Raw genomic sequence first — 14,833 nt, 5'->3', positions numbered from 1 at the left:
GATAGATCAGCTTTATCATAGCAGATTATATATATATATATATATATATATATATATATATATATATACCGTATATACAGTGGGGAGAACAAGTATTTGATACACTGCCGATTTTGCAGGTTTTCCTACTTACAAAGCATGTAGAGGTCTGTCATTTTTATCATAGGTACACTTCAACTGTGAGAGACGGAATCTAAAACAAAAATCCAAAAAATCACATTGTATGATTTTTAAGTAATTAATTTGCATTTTATTGCATGACATAAGTATTTGATCACCAACCAACCAGTAAGAATTCCGGCTCTCACAGACCTGTTAGTTTTTCTTTAGGAATCCCTCCTGTTTTCCACTCATTACCTATATTAATTGCACCTGTTTGAACTGGTTTCCTGTTTAAAAGACACCTGTCCACACACTCAATCAAACAGACTCCAACCTCTCCACAATTGCCAAGACCAGAGAGCTGTGTAAGGACATCAGGGATAAAATTGTAGACCTGCACAAGGCTGGGATGGGCTACAGGACAATAGGCAAGCAGCTTGGAGAGAAGGCGGCAACTGTTGGCACAATTACTAGAAAATGGAAGAAGTTCAAGGTGACGGTCAATCCCCCTCGGTCTGGGGCTCCATGCAAGATCTCACCTCGTGGGGCATCAATGATCATGAGGAAGGTGAGGGATCAGCCCAGAACGATACGGCAGGACCTGGTCAATGACCTGAAGAGAGCTGGGACCACAGTCTCAAAGAAAACCATTAGTAACACACTACGCCATCATGGATTAAAATCCTGCAGCACACGCAATGTCTGCCTGCTCAAGCCAGCGCATGTCCAGGCTCGTTTGAAGTTTGTCAATGACCATCTAGATGATCCAGAGGAGGAATGGGAGGAGGTCATGTGGTCTGATGAGACAAAAATAGAGCTTTTTGGTCTGAACTCCACTCGCCGTGTTTGGAGGAAGAAAAAGGATGAGTACAACCCCAAGAAAACCATCCCAACCGTGAAGCATGGAGGTGGAAACATCATTCTGCGACTGCACTGTATTGAGGGGAGGATGGATGGGGCCATGTATCGCGAGATCTTGGCCAACAACCTCCTTCCCTCAGCAAGGGCATTGAAGATGAAACGTGGCTGGGTCTTTCAGCATGAGAATGATCCCAAACACACCACCCGGGCAACGATGAAGTGGCTTCGTAAGAAGCATTTCAAGGTCCTGGAGTGGCCTAGCCAGTCTCCAGATCTCAACCCCATAGAAAATCTTTGGAGGAAGTTGAAAGTCTGTGTTGCCCAGCAACAGCCCCAAAACATCACTGCTCTAGAGGAGATCTGCATGGAGGAATGGGCCAAAATCCCAGCAACAGTGTGTGAAAACCTTTTGAAGACTTACAGAAAACGTTTGACCTATTGAGATAAACTTTTGTTATTGACCAAATACTTATTTTCCACCATAATTTGCAAATAAATTCATAAAAAATGTGTGATTTTCTGGAATTTCTTTTCTCATTTTGTCTGTCATAGTTGAAGTGGACCTATGATGAAAATTACAGGCCTCTCTCATCTTTTTAAGTGGGAGAACTTGCACAATTGGTGGCTGACTAAATACTTTTTTGCCCCACTGTACACACACACATACACAGATACATACACACATAAATACAAATGTGTTTTCCTTTATTCTTTTTCACTAACCCTACCACCCCTCCCCAAATTGGAGTAAACTAATGAACAACAACACTTAGGTTTCTACTTCCAGCTTATACATACTATATACAATGGTTATATTTTGTTTGTTTTTAGTCCTCTCCTTCCTCTAACTTCAACCTCTCCCATCTATTTCTGATGTCCATCCAGTTTGATTTCTATTTGCCATATATTTTTTACTGTGCTGTTTCACAAAAGTTCTGAATCTATTTCAAACTTTATTCACCCCCTCAAAAAGACAGCCAGAAGTTTGTTCAATTCCCAATGTGTTATCACTATGCTTTCAACCATCTAAAAGCATAACCAAATTCGACTGGAAAAACAATGACAGATTTTTATTTAGTTGTCATCTAAATGTGCTATCGCGGCGCTTTCAACCGTCCACAAGCACAACACAGTTCAAATGGCAATTCAATGTCAGACATTTTGTACATATACAACAACTTAATGTGTTATCACTGTGCTTCATCTAATAGACCAACAAAATGACTTGGATTGCAGTTGAGATTAAAAGTTTGAGATGGAGACGTGAATCCAACATATGAATTATTAACTTGAAGATTCACATTTGAACTCAGCCAAAGCTTGAAACCCTAGGTCTATATGTATTGTCTATTTGTTGTTGAACCCTAGGTCTATATGTATTGTGTATTTGTTGTTGAACCCTAGGTCTATATGTATTGTGTATTTGTTGTTGAACCCTAGGTCTATATGTATTGTCTATTTGTTGTTGAACCCTAGGTCTATATGTATTGTCTATTTGTTGTTGAATCCTAGGTCTATAATTGTCCCTAGGTCTATATGTATTGTGTATTTGTTGTTGAATCCTAGGTCTATATGCATTGTCTATTTGTTGTTGAACCCTAGGTCTATATGTATTGTGTATTTGTTGTTGAACCCTAGGTCTATATGTATTGTCTATTTGTTGTTGAACCCTAGGTCTATATGTATTGTCTATTTGTTGTTGAACCCTAGGTCTATATGTATTGTCTATTTGTTGTTGAACCCTAGGTCTATATGTATTGTCTATTTGTTGTTGAACCCTAGGTCTATATGTATTGTGTATTTGTTGTTGAACACAAGGCCTATATGTATTGTGTATTTGTTGTTGAACCCAAGGCCTATATGTATTATCTATTTGTTGTTGAACCCAAGGCCTATATGTATTGTGTATTTGTTGTTGAACACTAGGCCTATATGTATTGTGTATTTGTTGTTGAACCCAAGGCCTATATGTATTGTGTATTTGTTGTTGAACACTAGGCCTATATGTATTATCTATTTGTTGTTGAACCCAAGGCCTATATGTATTGTGTATTTGTTGTTGAACCCAAGGCCTATATGTATTGTGTATTTGTTGTTGAACCCAAGGCCTATATGTATTGTGTATTTGTTGTTGAACCCAAGGCCTATATGTATTGTCTATTTGTTGTTGAACACTAGGCCTATATGTATTGTTATATCCTTCCTGTTTGGCCCTGTCCGGGGGTGTCCTCGGATGGGGCCACAGTGTCTCCTGACCCCTCCTGTCTCAGCCTCCAGTATTTATGCTGCAGCAGTTTATGTGTCGGGGGGCTCGGGTCAGTTTGTTATATCTGGAGTACTTCTCCTGTCCTATTCGGTGTCCTGTGTGAATTTAAGTGTCCTCTCTCTAATTCTCTCTTTCTCTCTTTCTTTCTCTCTCTCGGAGGACCCGAGCCATAGGACCATGCCTCAGGACTACCTGACATGATGACTCCTTGCTATCCCCAGTCCACCTGGCCGTGCTGCTGCTCCAGTTTCAACTGTTCTGCCTTATTATTATTTGACCATGCTGGTTATTTATGAACATTTGAACATCTTGGCCATGTTCTGTTATAATCTCCACCCGGCACAGCCAGAAGAGGACTGGCCACCCCACATAGCTTGGTTCCTCTTTAGATTTCTTCCTTGGTTTTGGCCTTTCTTGGGAGTTTTTCCTAGCCACCGTGCTTCTACACCTGCATTGCTTGCTGTTTGGGGTTTTAGGCTGGGTTTCTGTACAGCACTTTGAGATGTCAGCTGATGTACGAAGGGCTATATAAATAAATTTGATTTGATTTGATTTGGTCTATTTGTTGTTGAACCCTCGGCCTATATGTATTGTGTATTTGTTGTTGAACCCTAGGTCTATATGTATTGTGTATTTGTTGTTGAACCCTAGGTCTATATGTATTGTCTATTTGTTGTTGAACCCTAGGTCTATATGTATTGTGTATTTGTTGTTGAACCCTAGGTCTATATGTATTGTCTATTTGTTGTTGAACACTAGGTCTATATGTATTGTGTATTTGTTGTTGAACACTAGGCCTATATGTATTGTCTATTGGTTGTTGAACCCTCGGCCTATATGTATTGTCTATTTGTTGTTGAACACTAGGCCTATATGTATTGTGTATTTGTTGTTGAACCCTAGGTCTATATGTATTGTGTATTTGTTGTTGAACACTAGGCCTATATGCATTGTCTATTTGTTGTTGAACCCTAGGTCTATATGTATTGTCTATTTGTTGTTGAACCCAAGGCCTATATGTATTGTCTATTTGTTGTTGAACCCAAGGCCTATATGTATTGTGTATTTGTTGTTGAATCCTAGGTCTATATGTATTGTGTATTTGTTGTTGAACCCTAGGTCTATATGTATTGTCTATTTGTTGTTGAATCCTAGGTCTATATGTATTGTCTATTTGTTGTTGAACCCTAGGTCTATATGTATTGTGTATTTGTTGTTGAACCCTAGGTCTATATGTATTGTGTATTTGTTGTTGAACCCTAGGTCTATATGTATTGTCTATTTGTTGTTGAACCCTAGGTCTATATGTATTGTGTATTTGTTGTTGAACCCTAGGTCTATATGTATTGTCTATTTGTTGTTGAACCCTAGGTCTATATGTATTGTGTATTTGTTGTTGAACACTAGGCCTATATGTATTGTCTATTTGTTGTTGAACCCTAGGTCTATATGTATTGTGTATTTGTTGTTGAACACTAGGCCTATATGTATTGTGTATTTGTTGTTGAACCCTAGGTCTATATGTATTGTGTATTTGTTGTTGAACCCAAGGCCTATATGCATTGTCTATTTGTTGTTGAACCCTAGGTCTATATGTATTGTCTATTTGTTGTTGAACCCAAGGCCTATATGTATTGTCTATTTGTTGTTGAACCCAAGGTCTATATGTATTGTGTATTTGTTGTTGAACCCAAGGCCTATATGTATTGTGTATTTGTTGTTGAACCCAAGGTCTATATGTATTGTCTATTTGTTGTTGAACCCTAGGTCTATATGTATTGTCTATTTGTTGTTGAACCCTAGGCCTATATGTATTGTGTATTTGTTGTTGAACACTAGGCCTATATGTATTGTCTATTTGTTGTTGAACCCTAGGTCTATATGTATTGTCTATTTGTTGTTGAACACTAGGCCTATATGTATTGTTATATCCTTCCTGTTTGGCCCTGTCCGGGGGTGTCCTCGGATGGGGCCACAGTGTCTCCTGACCCCTCCTGTCTCAGCCTCCAGTATTTATGCTGCAGCAGTTTATGTGTCGGGGGGCTCGGGTCAGTTTGTTATATCTGGAGTACTTCTCCTGTCCTATTCGGTGTCCTGTGTGAATTTAAGTGTCCTCTCTCTAATTCTCTCTTTCTCTCTTTCTTTCTCTCTCTCGGAGGACCCGAGCCATAGGACCATGCCTCAGGACTACCTGACATGATGACTCCTTGCTATCCCCAGTCCACCTGGCCGTGCTGCTGCTCCAGTTTCAACTGTTCTGCCTTATTATTATTTGACCATGCTGGTTATTTATGAACATTTGAACATCTTGGCCATGTTCTGTTATAATCTCCACCCGGCACAGCCAGAAGAGGACTGGCCACCCCACATAGCTTGGTTCCTCTCTAGATTTCTTCCTTGGTTTTGGCCTTTCTTGGGAGTTTTTCCTAGCCACCGTGCTTCTACACCTGCATTGCTTGCTGTTTGGGGTTTTAGGCTGGGTTTCTGTACAGCACTTTGAGATGTCAGCTGATGTACGAAGGGCTATATAAATACATTTGATTTGATTTGATTTGGTCTATTTGTTGTTGAACCCTCGGCCTATATGTATTGTGTATTTGTTGTTGAACCCTAGGTCTATATGTATTGTGTATTTGTTGTTGAACCCTAGGTCTATATGTATTGTCTATTTGTTGTTGAACCCTAGGTCTATATGTTTTGTCTATTTGTTGTTGAACACTAGGTCTATATGTATTGTGTATTTGTTGTTGAACACTAGGCCTATATGTATTGTCTATTTGTTGTTGAACCCTCGGCCTATATGTATTGTGTATTTGTTGTTGAACACTAGGCCTATATGTATTGTGTATTTGTTGTTGAACCCTAGGTCTATATGTATTGTGTATTTGTTGTTGAACCCAAGGCCTATATGTATTGTGTATTTGTTGTTGAACCCAAGGCCTATATGTATTGTGTATTTGTTGTTGAACCCAAGGTCTATATGTATTGTCTATTTGTTGTTGAACCCTAGGTCTATATGTATTGTGTATTTGTTGTTGAACCCAAGGCCTATATGTATTGTGTATTTGTTGTTGAACCCTTGGTCTATATGTATTGTCTATTTGTTGTTGAATCCTAGGTCTATATGTATTGTCTATTTGTTGTTGAATCCTAGGTCTATATGTATTGTGTATTTGTTGTTGAACCCAAGGTCTATATGTATTGTGTATTTGTTGTTGAACCCAAGGCCTATATGTATTGTGTATTTGTTGTTGAACACTAGGTCTATATGTATTGTGTATTTGTTGTTGAACACTAGGTCTATATGTATTGTGTATTTGTTGTTGAACACTAGGTCTATATGTATTGTGTATTTGTTGTTGAACACTAGGTCTATATGTATTGTGTATTTGTTGTTGAACCCAAGGCCTATATGTATTGTGTATTTGTTGTTGAACACTAGGTCTATATGTATTGTGTATTTGTTGTTGAACACTAGGTCTATATGTATTGTGTATTTGTTGTTGAACCCAAGGCCTATATGTATTGTGTATTTGTTGTTGAACACTAGGTCTATATGTATTGTGTATTTGTTGTTGAACACTAGGTCTATATGTATTGTGTATTTGTTGTTGAACACTAGGCCTATATGTATTGTGTATTTGTTGTTGAACACTAGGCCTATATGTATTGTGTATTTGTTGTTGAACACTAGGCCTATATGTATTGTCTATTTGTTGTTGAACACTAGGTCTATATGTATTGTGTATTTGTTGTTGAACCCTAGGCCTATATGTATTATGTATTTGTTGTTGAACCCTAGGCCTATATGTATTGTGTATTTGTTGTTGAACCCAAGGCCTATATGTATTGTCTATTTGTTGTTGAACCCTAGGTCTATATGTATTGTGTATTTGTTGTTGAACCCAAGGCCTATATGAATTATCTATTTGTTGTTGAACCCTAGGTCTATATGTATTGTGTATTTGTTGTTGAACCCAAGGCCTATATGTATTATCTATTTGTTGTTGAACCCAAGGCCTATATGTATTGTGTATTTGTTGTTGAACCCAAGGCCTATATGTATTGTGTATTTGTTGTTGAACCCAAGGCCTATATGTATTGTGTATTTGTTGTTGAACCCAAGGCCTATATGTATTGTGTATTTGTTGTTGAACCCAAGGCCTATATGTATTGTGTATTTGTTGTTGAACACTAGGCCTATATGTATTGTCTATTTGTTGTTGAACCCAAGGTCTATATGTATTGTGTATTTGTTGTTGAACCCAAGGCCTATATGTATTGTGTATTTGTTGTTGAACCCAAGGCCTATATGTATTGTGTATTTGTTGTTGAACCCTAGGTCTATATGTATTGTGTATTTGTTGTTGAACCCAAGGCCTATATGTATTATCTATTTGTTGTTGAACCCTAGGCCTATATGTATTGTGTATTTGTTGTTGAACCCAAGGCCTATATGTATTGTGTATTTGTTGTTGAACACTAGGCCTATATGTATTATCTATTTGTTGTTGAACCCAAGGCCTATATGTATTGTGTATTTGTTGTTGAACCCAAGGCCTATATGTATTGTGTATTTGTTGTTGAACCCAAGGCCTATATGTATTGTGTATTTGTTGTTGAACCCAAGGCCTATATGTATTGTGTATTTGTTGTTGAACCCTAGGTCTATATGTATTGTGTATTTGTTGTTGAACCCTAGGTCTATATGTATTGTCTATTTGTTGTTGAACCCAAGGCCTATATGTATTATCTATTTGTTGTTGAACCCAAGGCCTATATGTATTGTGTATTTGTTGTTGAACCCAAGGCCTATATGTATTGTGTATTTGTTGTTGAACCCAAGGCCTATATGTATTGTCTATTTGTTGTTGAACAATAGTTCTATATGTATTGTGTATTTGTTGTTGAACCCAAGGCCTATATGCATTGTCTATTTGTTGTTGAACCCTAGGTCTATATGTATTGTGTATTTGTTGTTGAACCCTGGGTTGAATTGAAACAATAGCAGTTAGTTACTTAGCAGATGCTATACAGGCCTAGTATAATTGATGATATATGACTTCTAAAGTATAGTTCCATTTCATTTGCTCTGTTAAACCTACCCTTTACAATGTCTTCCATAGCAGCGAATCTATTTAGTTAATAAGAGATCCTTCAATAATCATTCTCACAATAGCACATTGGTAGTACTCAGTGACAAGTATGAAAGCTATGCTGGGCTGGGCTGGGCTGGGCTGGGCTGGGCTGGGCTGGTCTTGGTTGAAACCCTGAACGGGAAGCCAAATAGATAGCTGTAGATAAGGTCAGCTCTCCAGTAGGAGGTGCTGCTCAACATATATATATATATTTCTGATAGTGAATATATCGTTGACGATCTGACGTTGTTACAAAGGTACAAACTCAACATATTTTAAACAAGGTTTGTCTATGTTGAAAATTGGTAACCATGATGACATAATTCTACGGTAAAGATTTGACCCTCAAAACAATTAGACTTCTTCTTGCAAATCCATTGTATTTTTCCTGTACATTCCACATTGACAAATTAGGTTGAAACAACATTGATTCAACCAGTGCGTGCCCAGTGGGAGGTGTGAATGTGCACTGTGCTCGAACGTATACACGCACACAGATACACATGAACACACACACGCACACACACACACACACACACACACACACACACACACACACACACACACACACACACACACACACACACACACACACACACACACACACACACACACACACACACACACACACACACACACACACACACACACACACACACACACACACACACACACACACACACACACACACACACACACACACACACACATACACACACACACACGCGCGCGCGTTCGTGCGGATAGATGTCATGTGGAGATATTTATCCGTGTTTGGGTAAGAGTGACATTTAATGCATTCATGCGCTATTGGGCATTGGCATATGTATTATTTTTAGCAGTGTCAATCCACATTGCATGTCACAATACAGCCCAAGGCCCATTACAACTTATTATTGTATTATTTTGACTTGTATAAAAAGGGGGACTACTCAACCTAATGCATCTTTAGATGTGTGTGTCTTTAAGACAAAGCTCTCCCGTCAGCCCTCGATGATACTGGTTTGACTGGGATTTGGCAGTATTGTTGACACATGAGTGCATAGCACACGCTTGATACATCCAGACCTTTTTGTCAGGGTTGGGTGACTGCTTACAGAACACACAGCAGTTCAAGTGCTGCTCTATTGACTAAACCTTAAACGCTTTTGTGCTTTGTATTGCTTCATGCCAAGGTGCCAGATTTCCTCCAACAGTCACTTTTGTCTGTGTGTACCAGCCAGAAGACCCGTCTCAGACCTGTCTCACCTTGCAGTACCTGGCTCTCTGATTTACAGTTGAAGTTGGAAGTTTACATGCACTTAGGTTGGAGTCATTAAAACTTGTTTTTCAACCACTCCACACATTTCTTGTTAACAAACTATAGTTTTGGCAAGTCGGTCAGGACATCTACTTTGTGCATGACACAAGTCATTATTTCAACAATTGTTTACACACAGATTATTTAACTTATAATTCACTGTATCACAATTCCAGTGGGTCAAAAGTTTACATAAACTAAGTTGACTGTGCCTTTAAACAGCTTGGAAAATTCCAGAAAATTATCTCATGGCTTTAGAAGCTTCTGATAGGCTATTTAACATAATTTGAGTCAATTGTAGGTGTACATGTTGATGTATTTCAAGGCATACCTTCCAACTCAGTGCCTCTTTGCTTGACATCATGGGGAAATCAAAAGAAATCAGCCAAGACCTCAGAAAAAAAATGGTAGACCTCCACAAGTCTGGTTCATCCTTGGGAGCAATTTCCAAATACCTGAAGGTACCACGTTCATCTGTACAAACAATAGAACGCAAGTATAAACATCATGGGACCACGCAGCCGTCATACCGCTCAGGAAGGAGATCCGTTCTGTCTCCTGGAGATGAACATACTTTGGTGCGAAAAGTTCAAATCAATCCCAGAACAACAGGAAAGGACCTTGTGAAGATGCTGGAGGAAACAGGTACAAAATTATCTATATCCACAGTAAAACGAGTCCTATATCGACATAACCTGAAAGGCCGCTCAGCAAGGAAGAAGCCACTGCTCCAAAACCGCCATAAAAAAGCCAGACTACAGTTTGCAACTGCACATGGGGACAAAGATCATACTTTTTGGAGAAATGTGGTCCTCTGGTCAGATTAAACAAAAATAGAACTGTTTTGCCATAATGACCATTGTTGTGTTTGGAGGAAAAAGGGGGAGGCTTGCAGGCTGAAGAACACCATCCCAACCATGAAACACAGTGGGAGGCAGCACCATGTTGTGGGCGTGCTTTGCTGCAGGGACTGGTGCACTTCAACAAATAGATGGCATCATGAGGCAGGAAAATGATGTGCATGTAAACTTCTGACCCACTGGGAATGTGATGAAAGTGGTGTTCCTAACGGACCTAAAACAAGGATTTTTTACTTGGATTAAATGTCAGGAATTGTGAAACTGAGTTTAAATGTATTTGGCTAAGGTATATCTAAACTTCTGACTTCAACTATCCATCTTACGTTTCTGTACCTGTCTGCTTGTTTTACCTGTCTCACCTTACTGTACCTGTCTGTCTGTCTGTCTGTCTGTCTGTCTGTCTGTCTGTCTGTCTGTCTGTCTGTCTGTCTGTCTGTCTGTCCCTCTGTCTGTCTGGTTTACCTGCCTTAACCTTACTGAACCTGTCTGTCTGTTTTACCTGTCTCAACTTACTGTCTGTCTGTCTGTCTGTCTGTCTGTCTGTCTGTCTGTCTGTCTGTCTGTCTGTCTGTCTGTCTGTCTGTCTGTCTGTCTGTCTGTCTGATTTACCTCCTTGTCCTCAAGTGGCAGTACAGGAAAAGCATGGTGCCCATGGTGCCCATAACATGCTGTCCCCCCCGGGAGAAGGTCTATTCTTGTGATTGCCCCTAAATGCCAAGGCTGTGATATGTTTCATGGCTCCAGATGAAGGTAAGATCTCACGAAATGAAACGCAAACTGCTATATGCTTCAAGAGGCAGACTGAAATACATATGTCACCAGCTGATGGTAGATGAGGGAAACACAGTAGGCCAGACCATGCCTCATGTCTCACTGACGTTATCCCTGTGGGAGAGGAGCTTGGGATATTGGCTGATGTCAAGATGTATGGGTTTCCTTCAATGGTCTGGGCTGCATAGCGGCCATCTTGGGAGGGAGAGAATGCTGTGTGGTAGCCTGAGAACTCATGTGTTTCCCAGCCAACACGCATCTAAAGAATAATAATTTCAGTAGCCATGAAGACCATCCATGGAGCCGGGGGGCCATGGCCACAGACCAGAGCCAAGCGCTCTGCTCTCAGGCAGCTCTCCATGCTCTCCTATAAATACATCTTATTTGGATAGAGGTGATATGCATCTTTGGGAAAATACCACTGTGTTGACATAAATTCAGCCTCCCTGGCCCCCCTCTCCTATCTGCTCTCCAACTTTTGAACCTTCCAGTGCCTGACAAATGCTCAACCACTGAGGAGAAAAAAAAGAGAGGGACTATGAAGAGAATATGTATATGAATAAAATGAGAGTGAACCAGGTCGAGGGTAGAACCAGGCAGAGGGGGAGAAATGGAGAAAGAGTTGTCCTCTCAGAGGCCTCCACGGTCTTTATGGCATCCACCAGAGCACTCACATACACTGGGGCTCTAAGGGCCTTTGTCCTGTAAAGAGGGGGTTTGGCTGATTTGGGGTGCTTTGGATTGGGGGAGTGGGCTGGGGCTTGGCGTCGTATATCTGGCTCCCACGTCTCCATCACTGAGAGGAGGGGGGGGGGGCTCTGGTTTTTCGGGAGAGAGGTTTGGACTTCTTCCAAACGGTGCCTTTTTGCTTTCAAGAAAGCTCTACTTGTGTAAATGTGCTCTTTGTCCCTTGGCCTATTGTTTGAACAGCATTGTGGACTTTCTGTGGGAGGCACACAGGGGCCTGGGGGGCCAGATTGGGACAGAGGGGGGCACAGGCTTGAATTGCTTGACTGAGGAACATGGGGTTTTGGCGGGACGAAGGTACAGCACTGGAATGTTCTGATCGCCATACACCCATGCACCCACACAATTATTAACTATTACTTCATTTATTATACCCACGCACACACATACACACACATGCACACAGAGGGGGACAGAGATGGGGTACAGCGGTGTAAAGTTCACACAGTCTTCGGACCATATAGAATATAGCCAGGCTTTATGAGAATGTCAAAAATTCATCCCGGATCTAAAATAAATACAAAAAGTAAAAGAAAGTCAAGTTTAGCAGCAGAGAACATTGAGGCATAATACTGAAAGTACAATATTCCCATCACCTTAGGCCTTCATTCCAGACTTCACCAGCTGGTAACAGATGATAGAAGCCCAGCGCTCTGTGGAGTGTTTTCTGATGTGGTCTTCACCTCCTCTGGCTGGGATGAGGGAGCTGGCTGCCTGGATCCCCCTATAAAGGGGATTCATGACGGAGCTCAGTGTCTGGATCCCTCCACTAAAGGGGATTCATGACTACTTCCATCTGTCTGCTCTCACAAAAGATGTCTGACAGGTCGGAAAGAAACACGCAGCATTTGCATGTAAGGGTAATTTATGCACCGTTTACTGAGAGGGAGTCTATAGTGTGGTTAGTTGATGTTAGGAGAGAGAGCTGATGAAAGCACTGAAGGTAGCCGGCATGGCCACTTAGGTCTGTTAATGTCCTTATTAAAGCCTTAACCGTGAGCGTGTAAGTGTTTAAGGGAGGATTCCTCTGTTCCCTCCTTTGTCTAACTATGGTTGTATGATGATATCCTGCGTGACCTCTCCTCTCGCTGAACCCTCTACCACACCACAGAACAGAGGGTTCCAGGGGAAGGTGATTGAGCATGGCACCATGCTCCAGCCTTGTCCGGCTTTGTGTGGGGGAAGTGTGCCTGTGTCAGGGACCACAATTAGTGGGGCACGTCCCCTACCATTAATCACTGCACTGACGCTACTGCTGCCGCCGTTGCCACGAGGCTTGGGCGGTATACCGTATACCGGGGTATTTGGAAAAGGCCACAGGATGGTTTTTCAATATAGTCAATACCACGAAAGCTATTTCATTGAAGTTTTAAAATACATTTCAATATTTGTTGCTACTTTTTAAGTTAATAACTGCAGTCAACTTCTGCAATATATTAGGAAATAAAGAAGATTTCGTTCTTCATTTCACCTGTCACATTATTTTACATTATGAAGCTTACCGTAGTAAAGTGCATAATGTGAGAAGGTGGGAATTGGTGAGTCCATAGTGTTCTATAAATATTGTAGATTCTGTGTTGCGCGGTGCACATGAGGTAATGAAGTTATAGTTGTACACAGGCTGCTCGTCATTCAGATAAGCATGCATCACAACTTAGTTCAAATGACATTCGGTAGCTACTAGCTATGTGTAAGCTTATGAGCTGGATTTGCCTGTCTTTGCAATTAGTTTGTTAGTTTTGCTCGTTAGCATTTGGTTAATAGTGTCTGTGTGATTTCGCTATTACTTTTGCTATGCTGGTGTGCTATTCTGGTAAATCCCGGATTGATGCTATGAAAATCTGGATACCGTCCAAGCCTAGCTGTCACCACCTCACCCCCTCACCTCCGAGCTGGCTCAGGACCCCACTCATATTCTCATATCCACTCACTCACTGCTGGGACAGCACCCACATACCAACAGTCTGCTCCAACCGATCAATTTACTAACTCAGCACAGTCTAAAATACTAACTTTAAATTGTCAGGCACACCGAGAAATATGATACGTACTTAGCACCTCTGACCAGAGTGTCGGTAGGTAACTTTTTGTTGTTTACATATTACTGTTTTCAACTACAATTTGCTTTGTTTAAACACTCCAGGCCACAAGGTGGTAGTAGCTGTTTGACTTGTGCATGCTGTAGTTAATGGAAGCTAACTAGCAAGTTGTGCTCATGTTGTTGCTAGCTAGCTAGAATTTATAGTAAGCTCATGTTGATACTAACCAGTTTGCCACGACTAGATAACTAGTGCAGCTAGCAACATTATAATTAAATGTTGTGCTAAATGGCGATGTTACCATTAGCTAGCAAGCAAACTGGCACTGGCAGTTTCTTCATCTTGTTAGATAGCTAGCTTGGTACTTAGTGTTGTGTGCAAGTGTGTGACAGTTAGCAACCTAACTTTAGCTAGCTAAATAACTAATGAGCAGGTGCACATTATCAAATTGAACCCAACAAGAAAATCCTCCTTCAAGCACAAAACTCCTTAGCGAGATGTAAAGTATGTAAAGACTTGCTCTATGAAAAATGAAATATTATGTAGCTGTGTTGTATTTTGTCACATCTGTCGGCTCCGACGTGGAGTTTTGTGCTCTCTGATTGGCTCAAAGTCAAGTTCTCTGCCACTGAAGAGCATTGCAATTCTACAAGTAGAAACAGCAGGTTTGTTGGTACCAGGTCGGTGCACAGATGGGACATCTTTTGTTCTAGCAGGAGAAGGAACGACGTCCTGTGATAAGTAACTAT

Source organism: Oncorhynchus keta, chromosome 14, assembly GCF_023373465.1.
Source record: "Oncorhynchus keta strain PuntledgeMale-10-30-2019 chromosome 14, Oket_V2, whole genome shotgun sequence".
NCBI lineage: Eukaryota > Metazoa > Chordata > Actinopteri > Salmoniformes > Salmonidae > Oncorhynchus > Oncorhynchus keta.
This window is presented reverse-complemented; position numbering follows the sequence as displayed.